Source organism: Lithobates pipiens, unplaced genomic scaffold, assembly GCF_037356315.1.
Source record: "Lithobates pipiens isolate NorthernLeopardFrog02 unplaced genomic scaffold, aLitPip1_a1.2 Scaffold_16, whole genome shotgun sequence".
Classification (NCBI taxonomy): Eukaryota; Metazoa; Chordata; class Amphibia; order Anura; family Ranidae; genus Lithobates; species Lithobates pipiens.
In genome coordinates, this window is record NW_027507748.1 from 578,055,069 (window position 1) to 578,082,344 (window position 27,276).

Here is a 27,276-nt window from a genome sequence, read left to right on the forward strand (position 1 = left end):
ACATTTCAGTTATGGATTTCAACAAATTTTAACCTTCTCCCCTGCAGGTTTTTATTTTTATTTTTTAGCCAAATGGATTCAGAAGAGCTCTTCCAGTGTCCATATGACAAACACCATATGATTCGCTCTGGCCGCTTTCAGCACCATCTTGTAAAGTGTGCAGAGGTGAGTCTAACATTCTGCTCTTCGTGTAAAAGTAGCTCAAAACCAAAGGTCCTCTAGCAAAGAGACTGGATTATACCTTTTTGCATTTTTGCTTAAAGAGGAGGTCCAGCCAAAAAGTCAGCAGCTCCAAATACTGAAGCTGCTGACTTTTTTTTTTTAATATTGGGGCACCTGCCTGTCTAGAGAGCCTGCATTGTCGGCACCCCAGCCAATCTTCGGATCAACTCCCAGGTGCTGCGCCCACCACTGCGCATGCACAAAGTGCGCTACGCTTTCTAATTGCCGCAACGGGGGAAGGAGGTGCCGAGCTTCCAGGAGATCAGGCCGCCTCCTGTCTCATAGAAATGGGGACCTTTAATAAACAGGTCCCCGTTACCTCTCCCCCTGGAAAGGTGCCAAATGTGACACCGGGGGGGGGGGGGGGAAGCATATAAGAGGAAGTTCCACTTTTGGGTGGAACTGTAGTTTTTGAAATCCATGGAAATGCATGTTGCAAGTGTTAAAATGTGCATCCAATACTTGACTCCAAAAACAATTCAAGCACTAACTTCACACTTAAGCGTAAATTCCATTTGCAAGCCAAAAATTCCCACTCTTTCAGTACAAATCCACCACCCAGCTCAAATTCTCTCCCAAAATCCCCCCCCCAGCACACATCTTCTACCTTTCCCTTTTACCCTTTTTTGTATGAATCCTCTCCCCACATCCTCTCCAAATTTCCCCTCCTAGCACAAATACCCCAACTACCCATTGCACCCAGAGCAGCCACCCCTTGTCTCAGCCCTGGTGTTCCTAACCAAAAGGGCTTAGTTACATTGGTTAGTAAAATGCCCCTAATGAGTAAGAGAATGCCCTGTTTTTATATAGTGCCTTCAAGTGGTGTTGGTGGAGGAAATGGGCCCCTGGCCATTGGTTAACTACCTGAAACAGGAACTTTCGATGTACTGATTGACGTACCCTCTGCATCTGAAGAATGAGGGTACTGTCTTGGACTGAAACTAAACCAGGGTACTTTCAGTCTCTGAAAACTGAGGTTCTAGGGCCCATGGCATGGGTAGCCCCAACAAACCGCTCACTTTAAATGGTAATTACGCACTTCAGACCTTCCAGTCTAGGTGCTTGTAATGCCAGTAAAGCCTGTCTGCAGCCTCATGGGAAATTGTAGTAGAGCTCCACCATCTTCTTTATGTAGAAGATGGCAGTACACAATGCCAGATCTCCTTGTGGGCAACAGAAGTATCTGAAGTATGAGTGTTGGGTTGGAAGACACAGATCAGTGCCTAAGAGTAGAACTACACTAATTTTGTTGTGGAATTGTCCGGGTCTTTAAAGAAAATACAACTTTAAAAGCACAATATGTGCATGGCTGCATTTGCAATCTTTAAGTTGAATATTGGTGTCTTGGTTCTGTTTTCCACTGTCCAGTTACAGGTTGGGCCAGGGGTAAAGGACAATCTGGGCCCAGATGAAGTGGGTTTAATGATGGCTAAGAATCACTACAGGGGAGTGCTTTAGATTGAAAGCAAATATTGCAACAAAAGTGTGTGGGGTTTTTTTTTTTTTTTTTTTTTTGGAGCGATTTGTACCTTGCTTTAGTTATTATAAAGGTGTTTTATCTAAAAAAAAATAAAAATAAAAAAAGTTGTACTTGCCTGCTCTGTGCAAGTTTTTTTTTTTTTTTTTTTTTTTTTTTTTTTTTTGTCCAGAGCAGCCCTGATCCTCTTCTGGTGTGCCCCGGCGACACTCCTGGCTCTGCCTCTTCATCGGTTGACCCCATGGAGAGCAGCTTTCCTTGGGGGCACCCATGCGGGAGCACTCAAGTGCTGCTGTGTCCATTGACACTCCCATGTCACTGGTTTTGACAGCAGTAGGAGCCAATGGCTCCTGCAATCAATCCAATGAGAAAAGACAGTGGCTGGAAAAGATGGGCTCACGTTAAGGGGGTCTGGGGGCAGCTGCAGAACAGGTTATTTACCTTGATTCATTAAGGTGAAAAACCTCGTGTGTGTATTTTTTTTATATTTATTATTTTTAGGACCGTATTTTCATAAACCGTTTATGAATCTAAGTATGTGATGTAAGCAATGAAAATAACTATTTTTTTATGTTCCAATTTCTGTCTTCTAGAACAATAAAGCTATAGCAAAAGGACTGGCCATTTGTCCATTCAATGCTCGTCACAGAGTACCCAAAAAAGAACTTGAGTTGCATATGCAGACCTGTGAGAACAAATGTCTCCTGGAGCCTCTTCCTGGTAAAGAAATGTAGTGAATTTTATTTTATTTTTTTGCTATTATGTTAAAATGTGAAGGACTGAACAACCCATGCATTTAAGATGCCTTAGTGTTGTAATAAAGTGCTAGTAAAACTGAAAATTTATATCAAATACTTACTGTAATTTTCCTTTCCTGATGGACTCCATGGCAGCCTACGTATGGGTTAATCCCGCCTCTCATACCTCATAGGACCCCACTCCCATAAATCTTTGCTTCTGAACAGAGACTGTGTTCCGTAACTTAGCCTACTCCAGCAAATGGGAGGGAACTCCTGCTGCCATGGAGTCCATCAGGAAAGGAAAATTACGGTAAGTATTTGATATAAATTTTCCGTTTTCCTGACAGACTCCATGGCAGCCTAAGTATGGGAAATAACTAACCAGCAATTTCCCACCCGGGTGTGTATGGCTAACAGAAAAAGGTTTAATTGGCACAGTCAACAGATAAGACATGTAAACCAAAATTAACCGAAGATAAAGAAGCCGGCTCAACACAATAATGTGTCATAAAGGTATTAATTGATGACCATGAGGCCGCTTTACAGATCACTTCTGGAGAAACATGACGAGCAGCCGCCCATGATGAAACGCTCCTGGTAGAATGAGCTGTCGCCGCCTCTGGAGGAGCCAAACCCTTAGCTTTATAAGCCCCTTGAATAGCCTGAACAATCCAAGCTGCAATGGTTCTTGAAGAAGCACGCAATCCCTTATTCTTTCCATGGAAGTAAACAAAGATGGTCAGAAGTCCGAAAGGGAGCTGTGGTTTCTAAGTACTGTTTTAGAACTTCTCCAACATCTAAAGGATGAATGTTGGAATCTCCGGAAGTCCGAAAAGTAGGAAGAACAATCTCATGGTTCTCATGAAATACAGATGTGACCTTAGGATTTGACCCTAACATGGGAACCAAGACCACACGATCTGGAAACGTCAGAAAGGGTTCTTTGCAACCCAGAGAGCTGATCTCGGAGACCCTCTTGGCCGATGTTATGGCCACCAGGAAGGCAGCTTTGAGAGAGAGAGCCTTGATAGATGATTGAACCATATGCTCAGGCCTTTCCTCTGAAAAGAAATCCAGGACAAAAGGAAGATCCCACTTGGAGAATCTTTTTTTTTTTTTTTTTTTTTTTTTTTTTTTTTTTTTCTGGGGTCTGAGTCTTATTGCTCCCTTGAAAAACTGTCTGATAAGACGGTGTTTGGCCCAGGAAACGCCTGTAAAAGCAGAAATTGCCGAAATTTGAACTCGTAAGGAACTCACTGATAGTGACAGGTCTAGTCCTGTCTGTAGGAAACCCAAAATGTCTTGAATCTTCGGATCACTACAGGAACTGCCAACGGAAGAAATATAGTCGGCAAACTTTGCCCAGATTCTTTGATAGACCTTATTAGTACCTGGCCTTCTAGCGTTCAGTAGAGTAGCGATAGCAGTACTTGGACATCCTAATGCTTCCAACCTTCCCCTTTCAAGAACCAGACCATCAGATGAAGATGGGCCGGGCATGGGTGAAGAGATGTTCCCTGTAGCAGGAGATCTGCCCTGGAAGGGAGAGGAACTGGATCCCGAAAAACCACGGCCTGTTGGGCTAAAATGGAGCAACTGTCACCACCTTGACTTTCTCCCACCTGAGTCTTGAAAGGAATCGCAGGATGACCGTAACTGGGGGAAAGGCATAAGCCGTGCGAAACCTCCATTGATCCGTCAGTGCATCCATACCGAAGGCCTGGGGACGACACCTCGTATAATATTTCTCCAGCTTGAAATTGCACGGGGAGGCAAACAGGTCCACTTCTGGCAGGATCCCCAGAGACAGAATCCATGTGACTATCTCGTGATGGAGAGACCACTCGTTGTTGTCCAGGGAGAACCTTGAGAGGAAGTCCGCCTGGACATTCTGAATTCCGGGGAGATAAACCGCCGTCAGATTTGACAAGTTCATCTGAGCCCAAGACATCGGGCTTACTTCCTTCAGCAGAGAGACTGCGGGTGCCTCCTTGTCTCTTGATATAATACTGCTGTCGTGTTGTCCATCCTTGGGAGAACCAAGGTCCCCGAAATCAGGTGAGAAAAGGCTTGAAGAGCACGGAGAGCAGCGCGAAAGCTCTAGAACATTGGAAACTACGTCTTGGGCTGGAAATTCCCATACGCCCTGGGTTATTTCTGACACATAGGGCGCCCCAGCCCCTGTTGCTGGCGTCCGTCGTTACTGTGATCCAAGAGACGGGAGCTATGGAATGGCAATTGAGGAGGTTCTTTCGTTGGAGCCACCAGAAGAGACTCTCCTGCATGGAGGGGGTTATCCTGACCAGATGGTCTCGACCCCTGGTCCCATTGTAGAAGAAAACCATTCTGAAAAGGACGCATCCTCCATTGTGCCCACTTTATCATGGGGGCTGTGGATACCATAGTGCCAATTATCTTTAGGCACTGCGAGGCTCTGAGAAGAGAATGCAATGCAAGCTGAATCCTGTCTCGGATCACTGGAATTTTCTCCACCGGCAGGGAAATGGTACATTCTACCGTGTTGAACTGGGCTCCGAGACAAATCAGACTGAGTTGGGTCCCACTGACTTTTTTCCCGGTTCAACAGCCAACCGAATTCCGTGAGTGTCGAGATGACTTGAGTTCGATGTAACAGTAGCTGTTCTCTGTCTTGGGAAAGCAACAGTAGATCGTCTAGGTAATGGTGTAATCGTATACCTTTGATCCTGATTAGTGCTACCACAGCCAGTAAGCTTTGAAAACACTCGAGGTGATGTTGTAAGCCCGAACGGGAGACGTACAAATTGAAGATGTAATTGGCCCACTGCGAACCGAAGGTACCTCAAACTCTTTTGCGATCGGAATATGGAAATGAGCATCCTTCAAGTCTATGGAAATCAACCAGTCGTCTGGTTGTATTGACTGACGTATTGTTAGTAATGTCTCCATCTTGAATTTTTCCTTCTTGATGGAGTTCAGATGCGTTAAGTCGATGACTGGTCTCCAGGAGCCATTCTTTTTGAGGACCATAAAAAGGGGGGAGTAGACCCCTTGAAATCTCTCCTTGGTTGGGACCGGAATGGGCGGACTGTTGAACACCCAGGAATGACCTGAGGAGACCGTCATGACAGTCCAATAGTCTTGAATCGAGGCTGCCCAGACGTGCCGGAAATGGAGTAGCCGAGCCCCTACTTGCTCAGTCTGGACAGGCCCCACATCAAAAGGACTTAGAAGCCTCTCTACCCCCTGATGTAGTTGACTTAGAGGATTTTTGGCCTGAAGACTGAGTTCTTCTCCAGTTCTTCCTAAATTCCCGACCAGGCCTGTAACGGCGAGCATCTCTAGCACGCTCTTGTTCTTGTCTGGGCTGAACTCTCCTCTGACTCAAGAGGCGACAATCCTGGGATAAGAACCCTGATTTACCTCCAGTAGCACGGGTAATGGCAGAATCAAGCTTATTCCTGAAGAGGGAGGGCCCCTCAAAGGGAATCTTACACCATGCCTGTTTAGAGGCAGGATCTGCAACCCACGGACAAAGCCACAAAGCGCGCGTCTCAGTAACTGAGGAGAGCATGACACGTGCCACTAGGTGGATAATATCAATTGATGCTTCTCCCAAAAAGACTGATGCTAACTTCAGTTCATGTACTGGTGAACTCCGGATAAGTTCTTCCGAAACGCTTCCCAAAGCCGCACCAACATCATCCGTCCAAGACTCCATGGCTTTAGATAATGCTGCAAGAGCCAGAGCTGGCTTACAGGCCATGCCTGCAGTGACCTAAATGCGCTTTAGGTCGGTGTCAATCTTCCTCTCTAAACCATCCTTGAACGAAACGGTATCTTCAAGAGGGAGTGTAACATGCCTGACCAGATGCATTAGTGCTGCATCAATAAGAGGGGCTGAATCCAGATATTTAATGTCTTCACTCTTAAACAGGTACATTTTGGCAATCTTGGAAATCAAGGAGTTCTTCCTCTCCACTTTTCCCCATTCGTCTGAAATAATCTCACCAAGCTCACCCAAGAAGGGGAAATTCGGGCGATCCTCCTTAAGGTGTTTAAAGTACTTCCTCTGTTTAGAGGGTGCTTCAACTGGCTCTTCCCATTTTAGAGCATCCTTGACCGCTCTGACCAGCTGTGGAACAAGAGAAAAATCAAAACCTGCAGTTGATTCATCAATCTCACTGTCCGAAGACTCACTTGGAGAGACACTGTGTCTGGAGGGACCTGGAATTACAGGGTCTGCGTCTACATCGACTGGAGCTGTAACGGAAGGAGGATTAAACATCCGATCAGACTCTGCTTTGTTCAGAGATTCTTGAACCACCTTCCTAACCAATGGTTCCACTTGCTGGTCTCCGGCTCCTCTTTCCTTCATAGCTCTGGAATAACAAGACTCAGAGATTTTACCCTCTGGAGATGACAAACGCACAAAAACAGGCTGCCATAATGATAAATGATTAAATCAATACGATACCGCCATGGCACGATCCCGATCCATCCTGACTGGGGGTACTCCACCCACTGCACGAACAGGACATCAAAACAGGCCTCCTGCTAATAGCAAAGGATGTATGGCCAAATTGCCGCTTGCCTGCCAATGGCAGGTTAGTAAGCTCTTCATGGCATCGCATATATCGCCCATCTCCACCCGGCTAATAGCTGGGACTGGTGGAATCCATAACCACCCTCAGGATCTTCATGCAAACAGGACTGGACCGGAATTCTTCATAAGGTAAGCAAACACCTTGGTCCTAGGAGGACAAAAAAGGAACACAGTCTCTGTTCAGAAGCAGATTTATGGGAGTGGCGTCCTATGAGGTATGAGAGGCGGGATTAACCCATACGTAGGCTGCCATGGAGTCTGTCAGGAAAGTCATATTTTAACCACTTCCCGACCAGCGCACGACGATGTACGTCGACAGAATGGCACGGGCAGGCATATTGGCGTACAGGTACGTCCAATATTCGATGCCATCGGGAGCGCGCCGGCGGCGCGCTCCCGCGTTGGTCAGGACCCCCGTGAGTCCGGTCGCGGGACCCACGGACTCGATCGCCGCGGGCATCCCCGCGATCGTCTCACGGAGCGGCCGAATGGAGGAAATGCTGTGTAAACAACATTTTTCCATTCTGCCTAGCAACTAGTGACGCTGATCTCTGCTCCATGTGATTGGAGCAGAGATCAGTGTACACTAAATGAAAGCCCAACCCCCCCACAGTTAGTAACACACCCCTAGGAACACTTAACCCCTACACTGCCACCCACTGGTTAACCCTTTCACTGCCAGTGTCATTTACACAGGAATCACTGCATTTATATAGCAGTGATTACTGTATAAATGACAATGGTCCCAAAAATGTGTCAAAAATGTCCGATGGGTCCCCCACAATGTCGCAGTCACAATAAAAATCGCAGATCGCCGCCATTACTAGTAAAAAAAAAATAATAAAAAATTAACCACTTCAGGACCGCCGTATTGCCAATGTAGGTCAACACAATGGCACAGGCAGGCACAATCACGTAGATGTACGTGCCTGCCTTCCAGCGGGTGGGGGGTCCGATCGGACCCCCTCCCGCTGGTTACGGCGGTCCGGTTCGCTCCAGGAGCGCTCCGTGATGAGGGGATGGCCGTTGGTTTTCGGCTACCCCCTCTGGATCGCTCCTGGCCAATGAGAAGCTTCCTCCCACTGTGTATTGTTTACACAGGAAGGAGGAAGTTATGTCCTTCTCCTCGGGGCGGTCTTTTTGACCGGACTACGAGGAGAAGACTAATAGTAAGTGTGCACCAACACTACACTGACATGTAGGTACACACAGGCACACAAACCCCCCCCCCCCCCCCCCCGATCGCCCCCCCATCCATTTTTCTGATCGCTGCATGTGTCGCTAGGTAGCTAGTTATTTTTTAGGTTCACCGCCAGGTTTTTATATCGCTAGGTACCCCGATATACTACCCAATAATGGTTTTAACCCCCTGATTGCCGCTAGTTAACCCTTTCACCCCCTTTTGCCAGTGTCACTAAGCGATCGTTTTTCTGATCGCTGCATTAGTGTCGCTACAGTCGCTAGGTAGCTAGTTATTTTTTTAGGTTCACCGCCAGGTTTTTATAACGCTAGGTACCCCGATATACTACCCAATAATGGTTTTAACCCCCTGATTTCCGCTAGTTAACCCTTTCACCCCCTTTTGCCAGTGTCACTAAGCGATAATTTTTCTGAACGCTGCATCAGTGTCGCTAGGTAGCTAGTTATTTTTTTAGGTTCACCGCCAGGTTTTTATAGCGCTAGGTACCCCGATATACTACCCAATAATGGTTTTAACCCCCTGATTGCTGCTAGTTAACCCTTTCACCCCCTTTCACCAGCGATCACAGTATAAGTGTCACTGGTGACGCTGGTTAGCCAGTTAGTTATTTAGGTTCCCCGTCAGGTTTTTATATAGCGCCAGGGACCCCCATATACTACCTAATAAAAATTTGAACCCCCTGATTGCCCCTAGTTAACCCTTTCACCACTGATCACCGTATAAGTGTTACGGGTGACTCTGGTTAGTTTGTTTTTATAGCATCAGGGCACCCACCATTTATTACCCAATAAAGGTTTAACCCCCTGATCACCCGGCGGGTGATATCAATTAGGTTTTAGGGTCAGGGTCTGCGTCGCCCCAGGCAGCGCTAGGTTAGTGCCAGTACCGCTAACACCCACACGCAAAGCATACACCTCCCGTAGTGGTATAGAATCTGAACAGATCAATATCTGATCTGATCAGATCTATACTAGCGTCCCCAGCAGTTTAGGGTTCCAAAAAAACGCATTGTTAGCGGGATCAGCCCAAATACCTGCTAGAACCTGCGTTTTGCCCCTCTGCCCAGCCCACCCAAGTGCAGTATCGATCGATCACTGTCACTTACAAAACACTAAACACATAACTGCAGCGATCGCAGAGTCAGGCCTGATCCCTGCCATCGCTAACAGGTTTTTTGGTAGCATCTTATATTCAAATCCGGAAGGCAGTGCTTGGTTTTTGGGGTCCCTTACGTGGCTAGGCTCCCAAAAAGTCCCCCACATGTGGTATCCCCGTACTCGGGAGAAGCAGCAGAATTTATTTTGGGGTGTAATTTGACTTCTGCCCATAGCATGTGTGAGCAATATATCATTTAGTGACAACTTTGTGCAAAAAAAAAAGTTTGTAATATTCCCGCAACTTGTGGCAAAATATAAAATATTCCATGGACTCAACATGCCTCTCAGTAAATAGCTTGGGGTGTCTACTTTCCAAAATGGGGTCATTTGGGGGGGTTTTGTGCTATTTTGGCATTTTTATGGCCTTCGAAACTGTGATAGGTAGTGAGGAGTTAAATCAAAAATTTGCACCCTTAGAAATCCTGAAGGTGGTGATTGGTTTTCGGGGTGCCGTGCGCGACTAGACTCCCAAAAAGTCCCACACATGTGGTATCCCCATACTCGGGAGAAGTAGCGGAATATATTTTGGGGTGCAATTCCACATATAACCATGGCATGTGTGAGCAATATATATATATTTTTTTTTTGTCATTATTCAATCCCTTAGGACAAAAAAAATAAATATTCAATGGGCTCAACATACCCATCAGCAATTTCCTTGGGGTGTCTACTTTCCAAAATGGGGTCATTTGGGGGGGATTTGTACTGCCCTGCCATTTTAGCACCTCAAGAAATGAGATCGGCAGTCATAAATTAAATGCTGTGTAAATTCCAGAAAATGTACTCTAGTTTGTAGACGCTATAACTTTTGCGCAAACCAAAAAATATACGCTTATTGACATTTTTTTTACTAAAGACATGTGGCTGAATAAATTTTGCCCTCAATGTATGACTAAAATTTAGTTTATTCGATTTTTCTTATAACAAAAAGAAAATATCTTTTTTTTTCAAAATTTTCGCTCTTTTTCCATTTATATCGCAAAAAAAAAAATCGCAGAGGCAATCAAATACCATCAAAAGAAAGCTCTATTTGTGGGAAGAAAAGGACGCAAATTTCGTTTGGGTGCAATATTGCATGACCGCGCAATTACCAGTTAAAGCAGCGCAGTGCGAAATTGCAAAAAGACTTCTGGTCCTTAAGGTGTTTATTGGTCCAGAGCTGAAGTGGTTAATAAAAATGCTATAAAACTATCCCTATTTTGTAAACACTAACTTTTGCGCAAACCAATCATCGCTTATTGCGATTTTTTTTAAACCAAAAATATGTAGAAGAATACGTATCGGCCTAAACTGAGGGGAAAAAATGTTGTTTTTATATATTTTTGGGGGATGTTTATTACAAAAAGTAAAAAATAATGCGTTTTTTTCAAAATTATCGCTCTATTTTTGTTTATAGCGCAAAAAATAAAAACCGCAGGGGTGATCAAATACCACCAAAAGAGAGCTCTATTTTGTGGGAAAAAAAGGACGTCAATTTTGTTTGGGAGCCACGTCGCACGACCGCGCAATTGTCAGTTAAAGCGACGCAGTGCCGAATCGCAAAAAGTGGTCTGGTCTTTGACCAGCAAATTGGTCCGGTCTGAAAGTGGTTAAAATCCAGAGACGGGGTTTATATAACCGATAATAGGAAGGGGAAAACACTGCGCTACTCTGATATAACAAGCAGCTAACACTCAAACAAAGTTACAATAAATGTGAAAACAAAGTGTAGCACCAAAGAAATTAATATAAAAAGTCTCAACTATTTTTAAACAAATATGAACAACCCGTGTTGAACTACAGAAGTCTCACACTTATTGTGAGATAAGTGTTAACAACATTATGTACAATGTCCATTAAAATCACATACAACTTGTACATGAGTGATAAGTTAACAGTGAAATAACGTGATGTGAGTCCTAATAAATAGACTATTATCAGTATATGTCTATAGAGGAGTCCTCATATAGTGTTTAGACAAAACTGGACAATTTTCTCTTGGAAACCTTGGATTAAGGCAGCAGAGGAGCAAACGGCAGCAGTCTGCTTGTCTGTAGTAGTATCTGGAGATACAGCACTCTAGAAGTGTAAGATGGATACCCTTACCAGAAATGTTGGCCCCCACGTGCCCAAGGGTGATATTTCAAGAATCCGATGTATCAAATCTCTGGTTTTGAATAAAGGCTCGAACGGATGGCATATAAAAAGAAAGAGGGGGCTCCGGATGGTGTAGGTCAAAACAAACCAGTTGGTTTTATTAAAAGGAGGGAATTTTAAGGGATAACTTTTAGGGAAGTTTAAGTAAAAAAACTTTTAAATGCCCATCAATGCAGTCTTATTAGTGGTCGGGTGCAGCCTTGTCGTTTAAAAATGTCTCCGCTGAGATAGTCCTGTTTACCTTGGCGGCTCTCGGGTCCTCTCGCAGTCCCAAGCGGAGCCAAGAGTAGCCAAATGTGCTCAGCTCAGTCGCGCCCAGTCCCTGTGTTATGTCCATTATAGGGCGGGACTTGGCGTGACTGTGAGTGGAGGAGAGCCAAGTACACTCGGCCATGTATCTCGGTGGGGCCTGTGGGCTTGAGCCCAGTCAAGCCCAACGGTAAGTTTGGCCCTGCCCCCTAGTGTTAACCCATTCACTGCCAGTGACCTTTTTACAGTAAGCAATGCAATTTTAATTGCACTGATCGCTGTATTAATGCTAATGGGCCCAAAAAGTGTTAATTGTCTGTCCACCATAATGTTGCGGTCACGATAAAAATCGCTGATCATCGCCAATACTAGTAAAAAAATTATAAAAATGCCATAACTCTATCCCCTAATCAAACGCTTATTGCAGGGTTTTTATTTTTACCAAAAATGTAGAGGAATACGTATCAGCCTAAACTGAGGGGACAAATATATTTTGTATATTTTGGGGGATATTATAGCAAAAAGTTAAAGTTTTTTTTTTTTTTTTTCAAAATTTACGCTTTTTTGTTTATAGTGCAAAAAATAAAAACTGCAGAGGTGATCAAATACCACCAAAAGAGAGCTTTTTGTGGGGGGAAAAAAGGACGTCAATTTTGTTTGGGAGCCATGTCACGCGACCGCGTAATTGTCAGTTAAAGCGCCGCAGTGCCGAATCGCAAAAAGTGGTCTGGTCTTAAGCCATCCGAATGGTCCAGGGCTTAAGTGATTAAAGGATAGGTGGATTTAAAAACTTTTGGTGGGAAAGTAGTGAAATTTGTGTGAAAAGTATACCAAAATATTTGCTTTGCCATAAACACTTTAAGATCTGTTGGCCTTTAGTACCTGGAACCCTAACCATGTCCTTTGTTTTCCTCCTGAGTCTAGAATCGAAGTCTCACATCATATTTGGGTCTGTATAGAAGTGTATTACAAGATCCGTAATAGGAGCCAACAAGTTTTGGAGAAATTCCCCTTTCCCCTTTATCAGAACTTGAAGAAATCGTGACACTGATTCTAAAATAGTCTATGGTTAGATTTGCACAGTATTCATCTGTAGCTGGTTTGAGGTTCCAAGAAACAAGACTGATGGCCCTCAAGTACCACGGGGGGAGCTTTACTAAAGGTGACATGGCCATTTAGTCAAAGCTGTACCTGTTGATCTCCTGGTTCCTCCTGCAGACTGTCACATCACCATTCTGTCCTGTGACATGTGGAGGCTTGCAGTGGGAACCAATGAAGGCTGCAGAAGATCATGTCTGTTTCCCTGTGAAATTCACATGGCCCTTTCGCAGGCAAGTTTGGCATAAAATGGGGAAATGTACATGCAACTAAACTTAGTGCTGCTAAACTCACAACAGTAAAATCCGTCCTATATGCAGTAAAGCATGTTATACTCACTGTGGAACCGATTTTATTCCTCTGCATTGTGTAAAAAGGCTGGCTGTTCCTGTCTTCTCTGATCCTCCCCTTCCACTGTGCTCAGTTTGTGTATTGCTGGAGTTTTCTTTTGCTCTGTGCTGATCACTTGCACCCTCCATCAGCACTGTCCACATAGAGGGTCAGGGGTCCTGCAGCTTTGTAGGACAGTCAGAGAATGAAAACTCGTACAAGCTTTAACCAGACACTGATGTTAGTCATGAGACTGCTAGATACTGCTAAGTATTTATCAGTTTATATTTACTAAAGTAATTGCTCGTCTGCAATTACTGTGGGGGACCAGATATAGTGAATGCAGGGTCCTGGGTTTAGTAACACTTTAAGCTTGCCTAAATTATCACATGAACAAGTTTTAAATTCTGTACGCCACTGTATAAAAGTAGTATATCTGCTCATTACATGTTGGTTCTACCTCTTAGCAGTGCCGCACAATGTAGGGCCTTTTAGTTTTTTTTTTGGTTTTTTTTTCTGCAAATCAGACTGGGTTGGGGTTATTTACTAAATCTGGTGCAGCTCTACATAGAAACCATACAAAATGGCTTACAGTGCACACATACAAAAATTACATTTAAATTGTGCTTAGAAACCAAGGCTTCCAGGCTTTGCCAAAGCTTAAATGAGAGGACGTTAGAAACTGGCTACCATGCACAACTGCACCAGATTTGGAGTGCATCAGTTTTAGTAAATCTACCCCTGTCTGAAAATAGTGCTGTGCAGTTATTCACCCACGCATCTTGGTAGCTGGAGACCATGTGATCTGCTCTTTAGGTCACTTGAGGAGACTCAAGAGCAGCAGACTTTTTTACATACTTTTTTAAGCAAAGTAAGATTTGGCAATGCGGACATTGGACCTGTTGTGTGCAGTGTGCATTTTAACAACCAGTTTGACGAATGAAGAAGGTACATGCACTAATCAAACATGTTCTGTTGTATCCATCTTACAGTCTTACTATCAGGATCTATATACCTCTAGGGCTGAGTATACTTTACCAAAGGTCTGCTTACTTGGCCACTATTAATTTGCTGGTTCTCCCAGTGGAAGATTGGGAAAATCTCAATGCCTCACTCACTTTACAAGAACTGAAAAATGTGTTGGCTAGTATTCCCAATTCTACAGCTCCAGGGACTGAGAGTCTCCCCATTGATCTATAAAAGATATGGAAGGGGGCTGCTTCCATCACTTCTCGATACGGTTTGAGGCTCTCTACATGTGGCGGTTCCCAGATTCCATGAATGGGGCCATTATAGTAGTTCATAAGGGTAAAAATCCTCTATCCTAAAACTTAAAGACCATTTTCTTATCTACAGGTGTTAAAATCCTTGCCAAAGTACTTGCTGTCAGATTAAATGAGGTTAAGCATATTATCCATTTGGCTCAGGCTGGATTTATGCCCAGTATGTCAACAGCCGTAAATATTGGGCGTACCTACTTAAATATGCAGGTTCTGGTGTTGGATTACTTAGATCATGCCTTAACATTGGACGCTATAAAGGCCTTTGACAGCACAGCGTTGAATGGTGATATTTGTGAGCCATTCTTTGGTCTTGGTTCGGTCTTTGACCAATGGGTCCGGCTGTTGTATAATGCTCCAAGTGCAGCCATTTGGGTCAATGGTTTTCAATCGCCTACTTTTAGACTATGGCAGGGCACTAGGCAGGGTTGCTCATTGTCTCCCCTGCTCTTTGCCAACTGTTGGCTTGTCTGATAAGAGCCTCTTCAGATGTTACAGGACTGATTAGAGGTACTATGGAGGAAAAGATATTATTGGATGCTGATGATGTTCTTTTCTTAACCAATAATTCATTCTTTGCCGGCAGTAACGAAACATGAAGAATTTGGTAGGTTTTTTGAGCTTGGAATAAATTGAGAGAAATCTATGCCATTACATCTGGACTCCGTCGTATTCCTTACCATCGTCTGTGTCCCATCTTGGGGTATTGTCTTCTATAAAGTACCTAGGTATAACCATTTATCCCTCTCTAGTCATATATTTCTGACAACATGGCGTGATGTGGCCTTGCTATGTTGGTGCGCTCTGCGCCCAGGTTGGGTGACGCCTGCCAGAGGTGACACCATTCCGAGAGTGGCGAGAGCCCTGGCTGGGTTTTTTCTGCCGGAATGCCCTTGGCACCATGGCCTGGTCCTGTCTCGCTTCCTGCATCTCCCACTGGCAGTGTCTGCAAACTGTCTCCAGTCCTCCACCCCTGCCTAGCTGCCGCCTGGCTGCATCTGAGGCTGAGAGACAGCCAAGAGGGGGATGTGGATTGTAATGGCAGTGTCCGCTGCCTGAGGTGAGCTGTTGATTTTTACTAAGATTAACCACATCAGCCCCGGAATATTTGGCTGCTGAATAACCGGGCCATTTTTTGCGTTTTGGCACTGCGCCGCTTTAACGAACAATAGCATGGTTGTGCGATGCTGCACCCAAACAAAATTGACATTTTTATTTTTTCCCCATAAATAGAGCTTGCTTTTGATGGTATCTGATCACCTCTACGGTTTTTATTCTTTGCGCTATAAACAAAGAGTGACAATTTTGAAGAGAAACTCAATATTTTGTACTTTTTGCTATAATAAATATCCCTTTTTGTTTAAAAAAAGAAATTCTGTTTAGGCCGATATGTATTCTACATATTTTTGGTAAAAAAAATTGCAATAAGCATATATTGGTTTGCGCAAGTTATAGGGTCTATAAAATAGAGGGATATATTTATAGCCTTTTTTTTTCTCCCCTCTTCTTTCAGGACAGCACCTGGAGAGGGAGAGAGCGCAGCTCCACCCACTTTCCCAGGAAACACTGCAGTTTTCTTTAAAAACCGGTCAGTTCCACCATGGCCTCAGTCGTAGTGTTTCCTCCGGCCATGGTGGAAGCGCTGCAGGGAACCAGGGGGTGCTGCGCTGTCTCCAGGTGGTGAGAGCTGAAGGCATACCTGTTCGGTTTGGGTTTTCTTTTCTGACCATCCCAGCCTCCTCCCTTATGTGTAGGGGTCACTCGAGGAGTCCTCTTCTGCAAGCCCAGGGTGGTCTTTGGCTGTTGGAAGCCCGTTCTCCCTAATAGACCTGCGGCATGAGGCTAAAGCGCTTTGGATTTTTGATTTTCGCAGTTTTCGTTAGCATCATGCCTTCCGGGTTCGGATGGTGAGCGCGTTATTCCGGCCTGGGGCGGGGCTTCCTGCGGTGCGATGCGGATTCCGGTTCTGCCCGCTAGAATGCAGAAAGGGGGGGGGGGCGGTCCCGGCTGACTTCATTTCCGGTCTTCACAGCGGTGAAAGACCACAAAAATTTAAACACCTGGCGGGTCACCTAGAGGATCAATCAGCGGTAGCAGGGGCAGGAGCCACACTAGTCAGCCAGGCCCAGGTAAGCAGGGACAGTGGTCTCTGAGTTTACTTATGGGCTCTATTAATGTTTCCCTTCCCTGGTCTGTTTTGGGAACCTGCTGCATTCCCTTTTCTGCTTCATTCTGTGCAGGAAGAATGTATCTTTATTGTTATAGTGAGTCTGTGGAGGGGATTCACTGGCTGCTAAGCCGGGCTAAAGTGTTAGTCTTTTTCTGTTTGTTTATTCAGCATGTTGTTCTCTAAGGTTTTGGTTATTTGATATTAAACTGAGAACATGTTTCATCCCCTTGCAAAAGAATGTCCAAGTAAAAATATACTCGGACTCCTGGACCTAAGTCCTGTGCAGATCTTGCATAAGCGACTTGGTCAAGGAAGAAACAACTCCCGCCACTCCTGCGTCGCAGCAAGGAGAATTGCTTACTTCCTTTAGGAAAGAATTGGCGGGCATGTTTGAGACTTGGGTCTTATCTGGACAGACGCCCAGTTGCTGGTAGCAGTGTACCCCATTCTCAGTCCTCAACTCCTGTTTGCAGAGGGGGCAGTGACTCAGAGGATGAAGGGCGTAGTATGTCCTCCAGGGAAGAAGCAGATGAAATTAAAGAAGCTTCTTGTTACAAATTATCCTTAGATGAGGTGGATGATCTCCGGAAAATGATCCACACAACTCTAAACATCACGGAGGATAAAGCCCAGCTATTTCTGCACGATGGGATGTTTCAGGGAATGGGCAAGGTAAAACACAGGGTGTTTCCAGTGCATACGTTTTTCGGAAACCATTAAAAGGGAATGGAAGGACCCACAGAGGGCCCTCCTTTTTTTTTTTTTTTTTTTTTTTTTTTCCCCCCGATCCTTCAAACAGATTTCCTTTTGATGACAGCTCTCAGGTTTGGAATAAAACTCTTAAGCTTGACACGGCATTCTCTCAGGTTTATAGGAATACAGACCTAGCATTTGAGGACATGGTCATCTTAACCACTTCAGGACCGCCGTATTGCCAATGTACGTCAACACAATGGCACAGGCAGGCACAATCACGTAGATGTACGTGCCTGCCTTCCAGCGGGTGGGGGGTCCGATCGGACCCCCTCCCGTTGGATACGACGGTCCGGTTCGCTCCAGGAGCGCTCTGTGATGAGGGGATGGCCGTTGGTTTTCGGCCACCCCCTCTGGATCGCTCCTGGCCAATGAGAAGCTTCCTCCCACTGTGTATTGTTTACACAGGAAGGAGGAAGTGATGTCATTCTCCTCGGGGCGGTCTTTTTGACCGGACTACGAGGAGAAGACTAATAGTAAGTGTGCACCAACACTACACTGACATGTAGGTACACACAGGCACACAAACCCGCCCCCCCTCCCCCCCCCCCCAGTCAGTGTCACTGATTGCATTGATCATTTCTTTACTGATCAATGCATTCAGTGTCAGTTGTGACAGTAAAAACTGTCAGGACAGTTAGTGTTAGGTCCAGGGTAGCCCCCTATCACCCCCCAATAAAGATTTAACCCCCTGATTGCCCCTAGAGTTAACCCTTTCACCCCCTTTTGCCAGTGTCACTAAGCGATCATTTTTCTGATCGCTGCATGTGTCGCTAGGTAGCTAGTTATTTTTTTATTTTTTTTTTCAAATTTTTTATTTAATACAAGGAAGACCAGGGTACATGAATCAGTACAACCAGAAGTATAGAAAACAATACAACTGCAAAATAAACAAACGGCAACATTTCTATACCCATGTAGGCATAACGCCCTTCGTTAAGGTCTCACCACTAGGGAAGTCTAGAGGGTAGGGTCAGTTTGACACATATAGTTCCCGCGGCCGACACCGTCTCCTCCAGGGAGGTGAACAGCCCGTCCACGTGCGGGTGAGCAGCAATGTATCTGACCATGCACACGTGGTCCCTCCTTTTTTATATTTTTTGTTTTTTATTTTGTAATCTCAAACTCTCCCTACAGCGGTCCTCCCAGGGATACTAAAAGACCGGAGGAGGTCCGCTGAGCAAGAGTGTAACCTAGCAAAAGGGACAGGCCAGTAAAAGAGGAGGAAGGGGGGGAAGGGAGAAGGGGGGAAAGAGGGTAGGTAAGAAGGATTCTGTAACAATATCCCGGTAAGGTCATCATTCAGCGCTCCTGAGAGCACGACCTTCAGTGGAATACCTGAAGGCATTCCATGCCTGCCATGTCTTAGAGTACACTTCCTGTCGGTGTTGGCTGGTGAGGATCAGGTCCTCCAGCCTGCTGATGTCATCTACTTTGTGTAGCCATTGAGCGACAGTCGGCGGGTTAGAGGATTTCCAGTTGAGAGGTATGCACGCCTTAGCAGCATCCAGTAGGTGTCGTATCACGGATCTGCCATATTTCCGGGCAGGAATATCCGTCATATGAAAAAGAAAATAGGCAGGTGAAAACGGCACCTCCCTGTCAGTGAATGTCTGGGTAATGCGCCACACCTCTCTCCAGAAATTATGTAATCGGGGGCAGGACCAGAATATATGCAGGAGGGTACCCTCTTCTGAGTGGCACCTCCAACATCTGTCTGAGGTCGTCGGGAAGATCTTGTGCAGGAGAGCGGGAGTTCTATACCAGCGGGAGATAATTTTAACGTTTATTTCCTGTTGTCCAGTGCATAGTGAGGATTTGTGGGTGTAATTGATTATTTGTCGCTTCTGACTGTCTGTGAAGGTGACCGCAAGGTCCTCTTCCCACTTAGCAAGATATGGGGGCTGGAAATCCCTTGGGGGTTCAATCAACATTTCGTATGCCATAGACAATGTGTGGGCGAGGGTCCCGGTCTCTGTGCAGAGCTTCTCCAGGCAGGTAAGGGGTCTCTGTGAGTCAGTGGGTGGCGGCGGCATACTCTGGAGGAAATGGGATAGCTGGGAAGCCCGTAGAAAATCAAGGCGGTATGGGCCCCCCGGGTCCGTCAAGTCCGCGAGTGTCTTCCATCTACCCAGTTGACTAAAATGGGACGCTTGGGAGAGACCCTGTCTACAAAGGTCCCGGAAACACTTCTCTGAGACCAGGGGTGAAATTCGGGTGACCGATCACAGGCCGCACTGGCGCGTCAGGTGTCGACAGGTCCGGGTCAGTTAAAAGGAGTGAGCAAATCTTTGCAGTATTGCCTATCAGTGGGTGACGTCTAAGCTCAATAGGTAAGTCTCCATAGCACCACGGGCTGCCCGTCAATGGAATGTCAAATTGGTCCTGTTCTAATTGCGTCCAAAGTTTGGTGTCTTTATGGCGGCACCAGTCTAGGAGTCTACTGAGATGGGCAGCATAATAGTATTTCCGAATCTCCGGCATCGCCAAACCTCCCCGATGCTTAGGGTTGGAAAGCATACTCCTGGGTAGACTTGGATGCTTGCCCGCCCACAAAAAGCGAGTGAAAAGTGAGTGAACCTGCCCGAAAAAGGCCCTGGGAATGTGGACTGGGAGGGCCTGGAGTAGATAGAGAAATTTTGGTAGGATCGACATTTTAAGAATATTACATCTGCCCAGCCAGGAGTGCATTCCGCCCACCCAATCATCCAAAAGCTTTTGTACGATTTTCAGTAAGGGGGGAAAATTAAGTTTAAAAAGTTGCGAAATGGAAGGGGGAATAAAGGTGCCCAGATACTTCAGGGCCGTATCTGACCATTTCAGCGCAAAGGAGGTCTTTAGACGCTGCAAACGTGCGGGTGGTATCCCCACGCCCATAGCTTCGGATTTCGAAAAATTTATCCGCAGGTTAGAAAGTTGGCCGTAAGCATGAAATTCCTGCAAAAGGGTCTTAAGGGAAGTTTCAGGTTCAGCCAAGGAGAACATAAGGTCATCGGCATAAGCAGACACCTTATGCCTAGTCCCCCCGATCCCTATTCCCTTAATTGCCACGTTACTATGAACATGGCACAGAAAGGGCTCCAAGGTCAGAGCGAACAGCAAGGGGGACAGAGGGCAACCCTGACGAGTACCATTCGTAATAGGGAACACGTCAGAGTATCCCGTTTACCCGTACCCTCGCCATTGGCCCCGAATAGGCTGCTGAAATCCAGCGTATCATTTTGTCTCCGAGGCCTACATGTTCAAGGGTGGCAAACATAAAGGACCACTCAACCCGATCGAATGCCTTCTCGGCATCTGTGCCAAGAAACACACTCGGGGTCCGGGTCTTGGAAGCTATATGGAGCAGGTTAAGGACCTTCGTAGTGTTGTCCCTTGCCTCTCTAGACGGGACAAAACCCACCTGATCCAGGTGGATCAACTGAGGAAGATATTGTTGTAGCCTCGTGCCCAGAACTTTAGTAAAAAGCTTCAGGTCTGAGTTCAGGAGGGAGATCGGGCGGTAGCTCCCGCACTGAGACAGGTCCTTGCCTTCCTTGGGGATAACCGAGATATGCGCCCGCAGAGTAGTGTCGTGAAGTCTGGCCCCCGTCCCCAGCCCATTAAAGAGGTCTACTAAAGGGCCCCCCAGGGTCGGCAGCAGGATTTTGTAGTAGGCGAGAGTCAACCCGTCAGGGCCCGGCGCTTTACCCGGTTTCGTACTCTTCAAGGCTGCTTGGACTTCCGACAACGTAATGGGCTCCTCCAGAGTGGCACTCGCCTCCGGAGACAGGGATGTCATTTTGGACTCGGTGAGATACTGCGAGACAACGGAGGGCGATGGCGGCAAACCGGACAGGTTGTACAGAGAGCTGTAATAGTCCCTGAACTCCTGTGAGATCTGCAGGGGTAGCGACCGTTTTTGTCCCGACGGGGTCACAATCTCGGGAACGTAGGAAGCCAAACGCTGTGCTTTCAAGGTCTGAGCGAGGTGTCGCCCGCATTTATTACCCGACTCGTATACCGTCCGTCTACATCTCTGCAGCGCAGCCCTAGCTCTGTGTTGAAGTAGGTCGTTAATTTGTGAGCGTACAACGTCCAACTCCACGCCGAGGGCCGACGACGGAGATGTTTTATGCGTCTGTTCTGTGGCATGGAGCTTCGCTAGTAGGGAGTCCAATTGTTCAGTCCTCTGTCTCTTCAGTCTGGCCCCGTGTTTTAGAAGGACCCCCCTGATTACCGCCTTATGGGCTTCCCACACTACGCCCATGTCACTGCCTGGGGTGCTGTTCATGGCAAAATAGTGACCTATTTCCTTGGTCACGTCTGCCAGAACTACAGGGTCCTGTAGCAAACTCTCGTTAAGGCGCCACTGCGCTTGAGGATGTGTAAGGTTGTCTGACAGTGTATACTGCATGCTGATCGGGGCGTGGTCGGACCACGTAATCGACCCTATGGAAGTGTGTGACACTGCATGTAACTGCCCGTGTGGTATTAGAAAATAGTCCAGACGTGAATAAGTCTGGTGCGGTCTGGAAAAGAATGTGAAGTCACGTTCCCCCGGATGGAAAAGTCGCCAGTCGTCGATAAGTTGTGCCGAGTGTAGAGATAAGCCTATACGTTTGCGCATGTCTCTCGATGTAGTGGATGTACCGGACGAGGTGTCTTCCAAAGGGTTGAGGGGAATGTTCAAGTCGCCCCCAACTATCAACTGACCTTCCGCATAACGCTGAAGATGATCCAGATGCTTGCGAAGGAATACATCCTGGCGGTCGTTTGGGGCATAAAGATTTGCTAGTGTGACCTTCCTACCCCCAATCAGTCCCTTTAAATACAGGAAGCGGCCCTCCTCATCTGTTCGGGAGCCGATCAGCGTCCACGGTACCCTCGCCGAAATTAAGATCGTCACCCCTCTCGCTTTGGCTACCGCATATTTGGAGTGGTATGCAAAAGGATAATGTCGACTTTTAAGGAATGGTATACTACCGTCTCTAAAATGAGTTTCCTGGATGAAAACCACGTCCGCTTTGGCCCGACGCATGTCATGTATGAGAATCCTACGCTTTTCGGGTATATTGAGGCCCTTCGCGTTAACTGAGAGTATGTGAATAGCGTCCATCGCTACAAGCGAAAAAGAGAATACCAAGTCAAAGGGTAGGGGTGGGGTGGGGGAGGGGAGGAGGGGAAGGGGAAGTAAAAGAAAAGCAACAAAACAGGGGGAAGGGAAAGGGAATGGAAGGGAGTTATAAAAATTGGGGAGTCTCAGGAAAGAAGGGGGGGGCGTAAGAAAACTAAATAAGGGGAAGGGGGCCGTCACAGTCCTGAGCGGCCAAGTAAGCAAAACTAAAGTAGCCTAAACGGCTGCAACGCTCACCAGAGCTACCTCTGGTAACTGAGCGAAAACCTAAGTGGGAGCTGGAGTGAACCGAGTTGTAAGGGTGAACTCCCGGTCCTGTATAGCATCTCACCCCCGGCAACCAACAATCACATGTGAAAATAGATAAAGACAGACATAATAATATGAAAATATAAAAACCGGCATAACAGTAAAAAATTAAAAGCAAAGACATTAGGTAATCAATTGCATAGAACGTCCCATGCGGCAGTAAGTACAGCCAGGGGGGAGGGAGACCACCAAGGCAGGGGGCCATATAGACCAAAAGAGTCTACCATGTGGGAGCGTGGTCCGCGGAGGGTCCTCAGCACCCACCACCGAACACTAAGTCCAGCCGAACGTGCTTCTCCCCCACGGCCTCCCGCCCCCCCAAAGCAACCCCCTCCCCCCCAGGTGCACGCCACAATGCCGAGGCATAGGTCAATAGAAGAGGAGACCCCCTCTCCCCAGCACCTCTCGGTAATGTGCCCTATCAGGCGGGAAAGGCTCCCGCATGCTCCACGGTATACCCGAGGGTCCCCCCCCCCCCACAGAGAAAATTAAACAGGTCAAAACATAGCCCAGTGCTCCCCCCCACAAGCAACCAGCGCAGCACAAACAGGCCGCAAGTCCCCTATGACAGAAGTCCCGTTTGCCGCTCCCGACCTGGGGAGCAAAAAGTTCCTGCAAATGGTGGACCCGCTAATCCGTGATGGTGGGTTGCAGCACCAGCAAAACATAGATCAGAGCTGACAGTTTGGTCCTCCAGACAGCAGCGCGTTGCCCAGCGCAGTGCAGAACAAAACAGGTGACAGTAGTGGCATCCGGGAGTAGTCCATTGCAGACAGCACGGGGCGGGTTGCACTGGCCGGGGTGTGGGGTTGTAGGGAGCGGAGGGCAGCATCAAAAGGAAAATAAAAAACAGAAAAGACCTGTCTGGGAGGTGTCCCAATAGTCCGCGACAGTCGCCCACGCCAGAGAGGCCACCAGGGGCCCCCGGGGGGAGGAATCCCACGGGATCAGCGGGGGGTCCGATTGGCAAGGGGGAAGGTGCGGGGGGATGCCCATAAAAACAAAACAAAAACAAGGTGGCATAGAGGACAAGGGGGTGCGTACAACCATAGCAAAGTGTGCATATCACCTATGTCAGTGTGGCTTCCGCCATGTAGAAGTGGGGCGAGTAGCTGGAGTGGGTGGCCCAGGGCCTACTCATGTGGGGCTCCTCCCGAAGCCGATCGGTGTCTCCGACGTCCTCGTTGCTGGCGGGGGGGCTGGGGGCCCCGGTTAACCGATGCACCCGATCTGCCCACTTGCCGAGGGAGTAGCTGCAGCCAGTCCGGAATCGGGATGGGCTCTGTCCCCAGAAACCGAAAGAGAGCCGGTAGGTCGGCGGCTGTCTGCAGGGTGAAGCTGCCAGCGTCTTTGCGGAACATGACGGACAGGGGGTACCCCCAGCGATGTGTAACCCAGCCGTTTGGCCAGGTCAAGGAGTGGTCGAAGAAGGGCCCTCCGTCGCAGCGTAGAGCGGGACAGGTCCTGCAGAACACGGATGGTCGCCCCATTCACCTCCACATCACCAAGCTCCCAGGCACGTCTCAAGATGGCTTCCTTCTGCGCGTAACGGTGCAGTCTGCACACAATGTCCCGCGGTCTGTCCGGGTCTGTCGGTCTCGGGCCGAGAGCTCTATGCGCTCTGTCCAGGGGGACCACCACATCCGGATCTCCGAGCACCGTGTGGATGATAGCGCCAACTACCGCACTCACGTCCTCCGGACCTGCCGTCTCCGGGACCCCACGGAGCCGCAGGTTGTTGCGGCGGCTCCAGTCTTCCAGGTCCTCCACGTGTAGTTGGAGGGAGATGGCGGCATCTCTGTGCTGGTCCCTCGATTGTTCCAGCGCGGTGACCCTGGCCTCCAAGGACGTCAGAGAGGACTCCCCCGCTGTCACTCTGTCCGCAATACCGGAGACCTCTCCGCGGACCTCCTGGATGTCCCGCCTGTGCGTTTCCTCCAGCCGCAGAATCAACGCCTCAACGGCAGACTGTGTTGGGAGGGCCTGGAGCATGTCTCTGTCCTGGTCTAGCATGGAGGGCCCAGGAGCCGCCGGGACAGGCATCCCCCCCCCCGCTCCCTGCTCCGTCTCCGCCATACAGAACTCCGGAGGTGTCTCCCCGCCGGGCTGGAGCGAGCCCAAGGGTTCCGAACGTGAATGCCTCGGTGAGGCCTGCAGGGCCTCTCGTGGAGTTGCGACGGCCGCTCCCGGCGGGGATCCCTCCCCGCGCCCGAAGTAGCGGCGGAACGAACCAGCGGATTTACTGTGGGGGGTCCCTCGTGTTGCTCCCCGTGTCCGGTGCTTCTTGGATGAGCTCATGCCGGTGGAAAGGACTATCAGTGCCGGGGCATGAGGCCTTGGACCGGGAGCTCCAAGAAAAAGCTGCCTCACTCGGCCATTCCTTAGCCACGCCCCGCTAGTTATTTTTTTTTTTAGGTTCAGCGCCAGGTTTTTATATCGCTAGGTACCCCGATATACTACCCAATAATGGTTTTAACCCCCTGATTGCCGCTAGTTAACCCTTTCACCCCCTTTTGCCAGTGTCACTAAGCGATCGTTTTTCTGATCGCTGCATTAGTGTCGCTACAGTCGCTAGGTAGCTAGTTATTTTTTTTTTTTTTTAGGTTCACCGCCAGGTTTTTATAGCGCTAGGTACCCCGATATACTACCCAATAATGGTTTTAACCCCCTGATTGCTGCTAGTTAACCCTTTCACCCCCTTTCACCAGCGATCACAGTATAAGTGTCACTGGTGACGCTGGTTAGCCAGTTAGTTATTTAGGTTCCCCGTCAGGTTTTTATATAGCGCCAGGGACCCCCATATACTACCTAATAAAAATTTGAACCCCCCTGATTGCCCCTAGTTAACCCTTTCACCACTGATTACCGTATAAGTGTTACGGGTGACTCTGGTTAGTTTGTTTTTTATAGCATCAGGGCACCCACCATTTATTACCCAATAAAGGTTTAACCCCCTGATCACCCGGCGGGTGATATCAATTAGGTTTTAGGGTCAGGGTCTGCGTCGCCCCAGGCAGCGCTAGGTTAGTGCCAGTACCGCTAACACCCACACGCAAAGCATACACCTCCCGTAGTGCTATAGAATCTGAACAGATCAATATCTGATCTGATTAGATCTATACTAGCGTCCCCAGCAGTTTAGGGTTCCAAAAAACGCATTGTTAGCGGGATCAGCCCAGATACCTGCTAGCACCTGCGTTTTGCCCCTCTGCCCAGCCCACCCAAGTGCAGTATCGATCGATCACTGTCACTTACAAAACACTAAACACATAACTGCAGCGATCGCAGAGTCAGGCCTGATCCCTGCCATCGCTAACAGGTTTTTTGGTAGCATTTTATATTTAAATCCGGAAGGCAGTGCTTGGTTTTCGGGGTCCCGTACGTGGCTAGGCTCCCAAAAAGTCCCCCACATGTGGTATCCCCGTACTCGGGAGAAGCAGCAGAATTTATTTTGGGGTGTAATTTGACTTCTGCCCATAGCATGTGTGAGCAATATATCATTTAGTGACAACTTTGTGCAAAAAAAAAAAAAAGTTTGTAATATTCCCGCAACTTTTGGCAAAATATAAAATATTCCATGGACTCAACATGCCTCTCAGTAAATAGCTTGGGGTGTCTACTTTCCAAAATGGGGTCATTTGGGGGGGTTTTGTGCTATTTTGGCATTTTATGGCCTTCGAAACTGTGATAGGTAGTGAGGAGTTAAATCAAAAATTTGCACCCTTAGAAATCCTGAAGGTGGTGATTGGTTTTCGGGGTGCCGTGCGCGACTAGACTCCCAAAAAGTCCCACACATGTGGTATCCCCATACTCGGGAGAAGTAGCGGAATATATTTTGGGGTGCAATTCCACATATAACCATGGCATGTGTGAGCAATATATCATTTATTTTGTCATTATTCAATCCCTTAGGACAAAAAAATATTCAATGGGCTCAACATACCCATCAGCAATTTCCTTGGGGTGTCTACTTTCCAAAATGGGGTCATTTGGGGGGGATTTGTACTGCCCTGCCATTTTAGCACCTCAAGAAATGAGATCGGCAGTCATAAATTAAATGCTGTGTAAATTCCAGAAAATGTACTCTAGTTTGTAGACGCTATAACTTTTGCGCAAACCAAAAAATATACGCTTATTGACACATTGACATTTTTTTTACTAAAGACATGTGGCTGAATAAATTTTGCCCTCAATGTATGACTAAAATTTAGTTTTAGATTTTTCTTATAACAAAAAGAAGAAAATATCTTTTTTTTTTTCAAAATTTTCACTCTTTTTCCATTTATATCGCAAAAAAAAAAAATCGCAGAGGCAATCAAATACCATCAAAAGAAAGCTCTATTTGTGGGAAGAAAAGGACGCAAATTTCGTTTTTGTGCAATATTGCATGACCGCGCAATTACCAGTTAAAGCAGCGCAGTGCGAAATTGCAAAAAGACCTCTGGTCCTTAAG

At 47.2% G+C, this 27,276-nt stretch overlaps 1 pseudogene across 1 annotated transcript in view; it reads left to right on the forward strand.

Moving 5' to 3' along the window:
• LOC143983737 (uncharacterized) overlaps positions 1 to 27,276 on the forward strand; it is an 84,060-nt pseudogene that overhangs the window by 16,615 nt on the left and 40,169 nt on the right. Inside the window, exons 2-3 of the transcript XR_013274636.1 lie at positions 48 to 165; positions 2,293 to 2,419. The product of XR_013274636.1 is annotated as an uncharacterized LOC143983737 (transcript). The remainder of the gene's footprint in view (positions 1 to 47; positions 166 to 2,292; positions 2,420 to 27,276) is intronic.